General features: G+C 37.3%; 1 long non-coding RNA gene across 2 annotated transcripts; it reads right to left on the bottom strand.

The window, feature by feature from the left end:
* Positions 1-260: 260 nt before the first annotated feature.
* Positions 261-2,226, bottom strand: LOC121911274. Of its 2 annotated transcripts, none has more exons than XR_006099808.1 (3): positions 1,987-2,226; positions 1,017-1,183; positions 261-421 (listed from the first exon to the last, which is right to left on the bottom strand). It is a non-coding gene; the product is annotated as an uncharacterized LOC121911274 (long non-coding RNA). The 2 variants fall into 2 exon arrangements; XR_006099809.1 differs by having other exon boundaries at positions 1,017-1,194.
* Between the last annotated feature and the right edge of the window lie 3,203 nt (positions 2,227-5,429).

The following is a 5,429-nucleotide window of genomic DNA, read 5'->3' on the forward strand; positions in this document are numbered from 1 at the left end:
GCTAAAATTAGCTACATTCTTACCTGTCCAATAAATTTAATGTTGATTCTGTAACACTAGCTACGTTTCTTTAGAGTCTGAAGCTCCCTGTGCTGTTAAAATGATGCATTCTTGGTTACTCGGGTTTGGAAGAAAGTAAACCAAGTGCAGAGCATATGGTGGGTATCATCTTGAAGGGATCAATGTACTTTGCAGTGTTTTGGATAAGCTTGACAATGGTGATAATGAGACCAGAAAAACACAAAATAACAATGGCCATGTTTATTTCTGGTATTTCCAGTTAATAGCCTCATATCATGCACTGTGTGCTGTAGCCTAAAGTCACCAGCTTCTGTTACACTTGGTTGAAAAGAGTCATCAGGATCCATAACTGTAGGGTAATTTCATGTTTCAATTGTGGTCACAGCAGTTAAGAGTTTTGCTTGGAAACTTGCATTAAGGAACATTAGGGATGTTATTTGCATAAAACTTATTTAATTTATCATCTTTCTTCATAAGACAGTTATACTGTTATTTTCAGTCATGTCCAGAAAAGAGATATGTTACCCTGTTGGCAGGCATAAAACATCAATGCACATTCATGTGGGGTTACATTACACTGTGGCAGCTAAAGAGACAGCAGATAATTGGCCGGTAAATGTATTCACTAAAATTACATATTACAAAGGTCTTCATTTGTCAGAAAGCTTGACAACCTTTATTTAAATTCATAATATAGTTTGGGGGTATTGCTAACCATTCATTAACTACATGGCCAGTTCTGAAGCTTCTTACAGTCATGTGATGCCTGTGCCTTCCAGAGCCAAGACAAGAAAGAAATACACTCTGAATCTCCAGTATAAAGGACACATCTGTTGCAGCAGATCTGCCAGCTGAATAATAGGATTAAAGTTCTCAGTAAAGAGAGCTGGAGAGGCACTATAGGAGTCTTACATTATACGAATAGCAAACCGACTGAAGAACTCTCGAACAAGTGTTTTCTCCACAATGAAGTTGGATGATAATAAGAAGGATACGATTAGAAAGCTCCCCGCCGCCAGGAGAGGGCTTAAGCAGAAAGATGTGACGGCCGGAGTCTTCAAAGAACATGAGCTCTGCTGTGGTGCGACTCATCTCATTCCTACTGAACCTTTCTTCTTTTTCCCATCAGTGACAGAGTCGATCCTTCCACTCGTCTTTGCTGCTGTTGATGAGCTTTGATGAGATGCGAGTGTCACGGGAGCAGCTAACACACTTCTGAATGTCACTACCACCGTAGGTATGATCAAAACATGATGCATTTTGTAAACATATTTAAAATGACAAAAATAATAAAAGATGAAAGAGTGAAAAGTGAAAAATATGTTTACTTTTATGGCCTGTCACCTGGTCTGATATAGCTTTGGTTGAACAGCTAGTCAGATCTGGTTGTCACAAAATGAACATGTTAAGAGTAGGTTTGTCAAGGTGCTGTGCCTTCCAACAAATCATTAAAAATAGGCTATATAGCTGGGAAAATAACAAGCGCCTTTGGAAATGAACTACTGTTTGTTATTTAATGCCTTAAGAACTGTGATTTGAGTGAAATTTATTGTCTTTTCAGCAGAGAAACAGAAAAATCCAAGGTTACAGCTCTTTTTGCCATGCGAAAAAAGTCAGGCTTACGCTGTTGCTGTAGTAATGATTGATATTTTTGTGGCGTGTCCTTTTGTGGAGCGTATTTAGAGTGGCTAAAAAACACATGGTACTATTTCATTTTGTTTAAAAAATTTCTTGTACTGTAGCTGTGTGTGAGGCCTGGTCCCACCATAAAATGGTACAGCGAAGTATTAGCTTGCGAGCTAACTGCTAACATGCTAGCCAGCTGGGAACATGCTAGCACTAATCAGCTTGCAGAAAAAACAAAAAAACAAAAAACATAACAAGGTACATACCACCTCATTTGAGGACAAATAAAAGAAAACTTTAACATTATAACAATATTATGTAGGAAATATTATTTCTTACTATGGCCGTTCTGTCACCGTAGGTTTAAGTGTTGCTGAGGAATTACATGTTTCTTTGCCAATAAACTTTCAAAATCTGACACTGTTTAATGTTATGTTCTTCAGCACATGAAGGTTAGTCTCCATAAATATTTGGTATGTTACTATAATACAATTTGTACTACAGTTCTAGCAGCTCCACAGTAGCACTAAGTAGCACAAAGTTTCTCCACAACCTCAAAAGCCACTGAAATGGCAGAGTCTTTAGACTGTAATTACACCCATTGGCATAGTGACTAAGAGTTATAAAGTCAGTTAGCTAAAAGTTATTAATTCAGCTAGTTAACTTTTCAACAAAAAACAAGTAGCACACCAACATATAATGATTTTCAATACTTGGCTCACTATGTGGTCTAGGCTACTGAGTCCAATCAACAAAACCATCCCATCTCTACAGTTCAACCTGAGAAATCAAGATTTGGATTTTGGAAATTGATGGAAATAAATAACACTTTGAAAATAGCAATGATACCACACTATGGCATATATAATTACACATTAGTGTTTGTATATGTGTATCTCCTATACATGTATTGTATATGTATCCATATTGTGTGCTCAGGCAGAAAAAGTGACTTAGTGTGTGCTGAGGAGGTGTAGAACCACTTCTCTGCTCATTATAGAGTGTGAAATGTGTTTGGTTGAGTGTGAAAGATGTCATAAAGCTCGGCAGAGCTGAGAGGAACTGCAGAGTCAGGTGATAATTCTCTGTGGGTTCATCACTATCAGTGACCCCTTTCACATTACACATAATTATTTGATCCAGTGTTAATATAAAAATATTGATTCCTGCAGCTTTATTTTTTAAAAGTAGTTTTGAATTTCAGAGCATACATTTTCTAAGAATAAATGTAAAAATTATTGTGTAGTATTGTATTTTTTGTGTTTTTATGTCATGACCGTCCCTCCCCGGAAATGTCAAATGATGATGATGTCAGCCTCCCCACTCACTCACTCATTTAAATATTTGTTTCCCATGTTAGCTGTTGACACTAAATTATTGAAGCAAGACACCAGCAAAATGCTGCATGTGTGACTTTAAAGGGGAACTCCACCAATTTTACACATCAAAGTCTGTTTACAGGTGTTGGGGAGTACTAATGCATATATGGAAAGAATTGTATTTAGTCTTTTGTGGCTCTAGAAAAAGCGGCGCAAAATTGTCCCAAGTGATTTCACTTGTGTCAGTGTCAGTTAGAGCTGAGGATATGTTTGGAAATGAAAACAATTTGGGCCTCTGTAGCCCGCTCCTCATCTCTTCTTGAGGCTAACAGGCAACTACTAGCATAACATACCCAAATCTCCGACTTAAGAAGTTGCATTGTGAGTAATGTAGGTGGCAGGTTTTGACAAGGAGGAAGAATGTGTGGAGAAAAAAAAGAGATGATATCAGAATATGATATATCTGGTTCTTCTGCATTTATTTTGATACTTCTAAAAAATGCAAGATGTTGACTTTTGTACATACAGTATTGCACGTTATAGTGATCTGTTTTATGCTCATTTGTGTGACAGTAAGCTTAAGCATCCTTTTCAGTTGAATATGTGCTCACTTATTGGAGTCTGTTTGTGCTTGCCAATTTCTTTATGTCATATGTGTGTATGTGTGTGTCTCCAGTTTGGCACTTTTTTTCTGCTTTGTTGCCCAACAACAGATGGCGTTCTCCATGTGCTTCCTGTCCTCTCGTCTTCCATTTCCTCGCAGTATGTTCTGCAGCATACCACTGTGCACTTTTAAAGAGATATTTCACAATATTCTCTCACTGTCATCCTTAAGGGGAGATTATGAGAGTTCAGACACTGATAGAGACTGGTAATCACCTACACTCACTTATTTTCCCAACAGTATGTCTAAAAGCCATATCTGTAATACAGCAGACTGCACCACAGTGGTACTTGATGTCTTCAAGTTTTCGACAAGAACTGATCTTTTGCAAACCAGAACTGATTGCACTGAACAACTGGAGAAGGAAGTTTGCAATATCTGCCTATGTCCAATAACTCAATTAAACACTTACACTAAACATTAAAACCCTGGAAATTATTTATATATTTTTTGTTATGGATGCTCCATTACTACATTCACCTCAAGATGTTTTGTGCCTCAAATTCCCCCAAATTCAGCCTGGAGTGTTTGAAATCTGTGATATCTTTGGAAACTTTGACTAGAATTTCATTTAAACCTCTGTTTCTTTAAACAATGCTTGGCCACAAAATATGTGTTTGTAATGATGGACAGAGTTGAAGAGCATCCAACACTTACTCTAAATGTAAAATATACATATGGAACTCACACAAATGCATGGAGAGAACGCACATTTCTGTTATGTGCATTGCATTAAGGAAGTAACACATCCTTGAGAGAGTAAAAACAAATGTAATCTACGTCAGTGGGCCTTTCACTGTTCCTTAATGTCAGCTAAGATGGCTATGGTTCTTGCTTCAATGTCACCAAACATGGTATACTGTACTGAACAAGTGGAGCAATTAGCTACAGACTACAAATATTTCTATAAAACTGCCATGATTTCGAAGATTAATGAAAGTTAATTCCTGTGAAAGCAGAGACTGGGTGTGTTTTAACCAAGCAGGTAGTTCCAGGTTTGAAAAGTGAAGCCAATGTGGAGGTGCCTTAAACCTGCATTCTCTGACTCCACTGGCTGCAAAAAGAAGTCCGATAGTTTAGAAGTCTATAAGGAAATGACCCTACTTCTCACTTGATTTATTACCTCAATAAACACTTTCCTAATGAGTTTATGGTCTCAAGCTAGATTCAAGTCTTCTTCAATACAGCATGATGTTCATTTTGTAAATTATGGTCCCATTTAATTTAAATTGACGATAAAGCAGGGTATGCTTTAGGGCAAGGCTACGTTGTGACTACCATGGCGACAACATTGGTTAGGTAACATAACCATGGTGTAACCCCAGATTCACAGAGTAAAGGTGTAGCTGCTGCTATTTCAGTGTATTTTCAGTTCATCAAAGTTAATTCTACCATTTTGGTCTCCTAAAAAAGTCTTGTTCAGCATTTAGTCATACTAAAAGACCCTTTAAGTAGTTGGATGTTCATTTTTTCCGTTGAGTACATTTTGTTTTAATGGTTTTAAGCCTGTTTTTTTGCTAATGAAAATTAGCATTAGCATTGGCAGTGAGACTGAAGCAAAACAGTGAAGTTGCGGCTGTAAAACCAAAACAATGAACTGAAAGACACTAAAAAGCTCCATAGAGCTGAGGGGATCTGCAGTCTCGTGACTGTCTCTGAAAGCTTTTCACTGCATGCAACACCTTTCACATGAATGTAGGTGTTTTATTCACTGCTAATATAAAAGATATTGATTATAATAGCTTTAAGGTTTCAGTGTGTTCTCTTAATGGCTGTTCTGTCAAATTCCATGACTTCAT

The sequence above is a fragment of the Thunnus maccoyii genome, chromosome 14 (assembly GCF_910596095.1).
Source record: "Thunnus maccoyii chromosome 14, fThuMac1.1, whole genome shotgun sequence".
Taxonomy (NCBI): Eukaryota; Metazoa; Chordata; class Actinopteri; order Scombriformes; family Scombridae; genus Thunnus; species Thunnus maccoyii.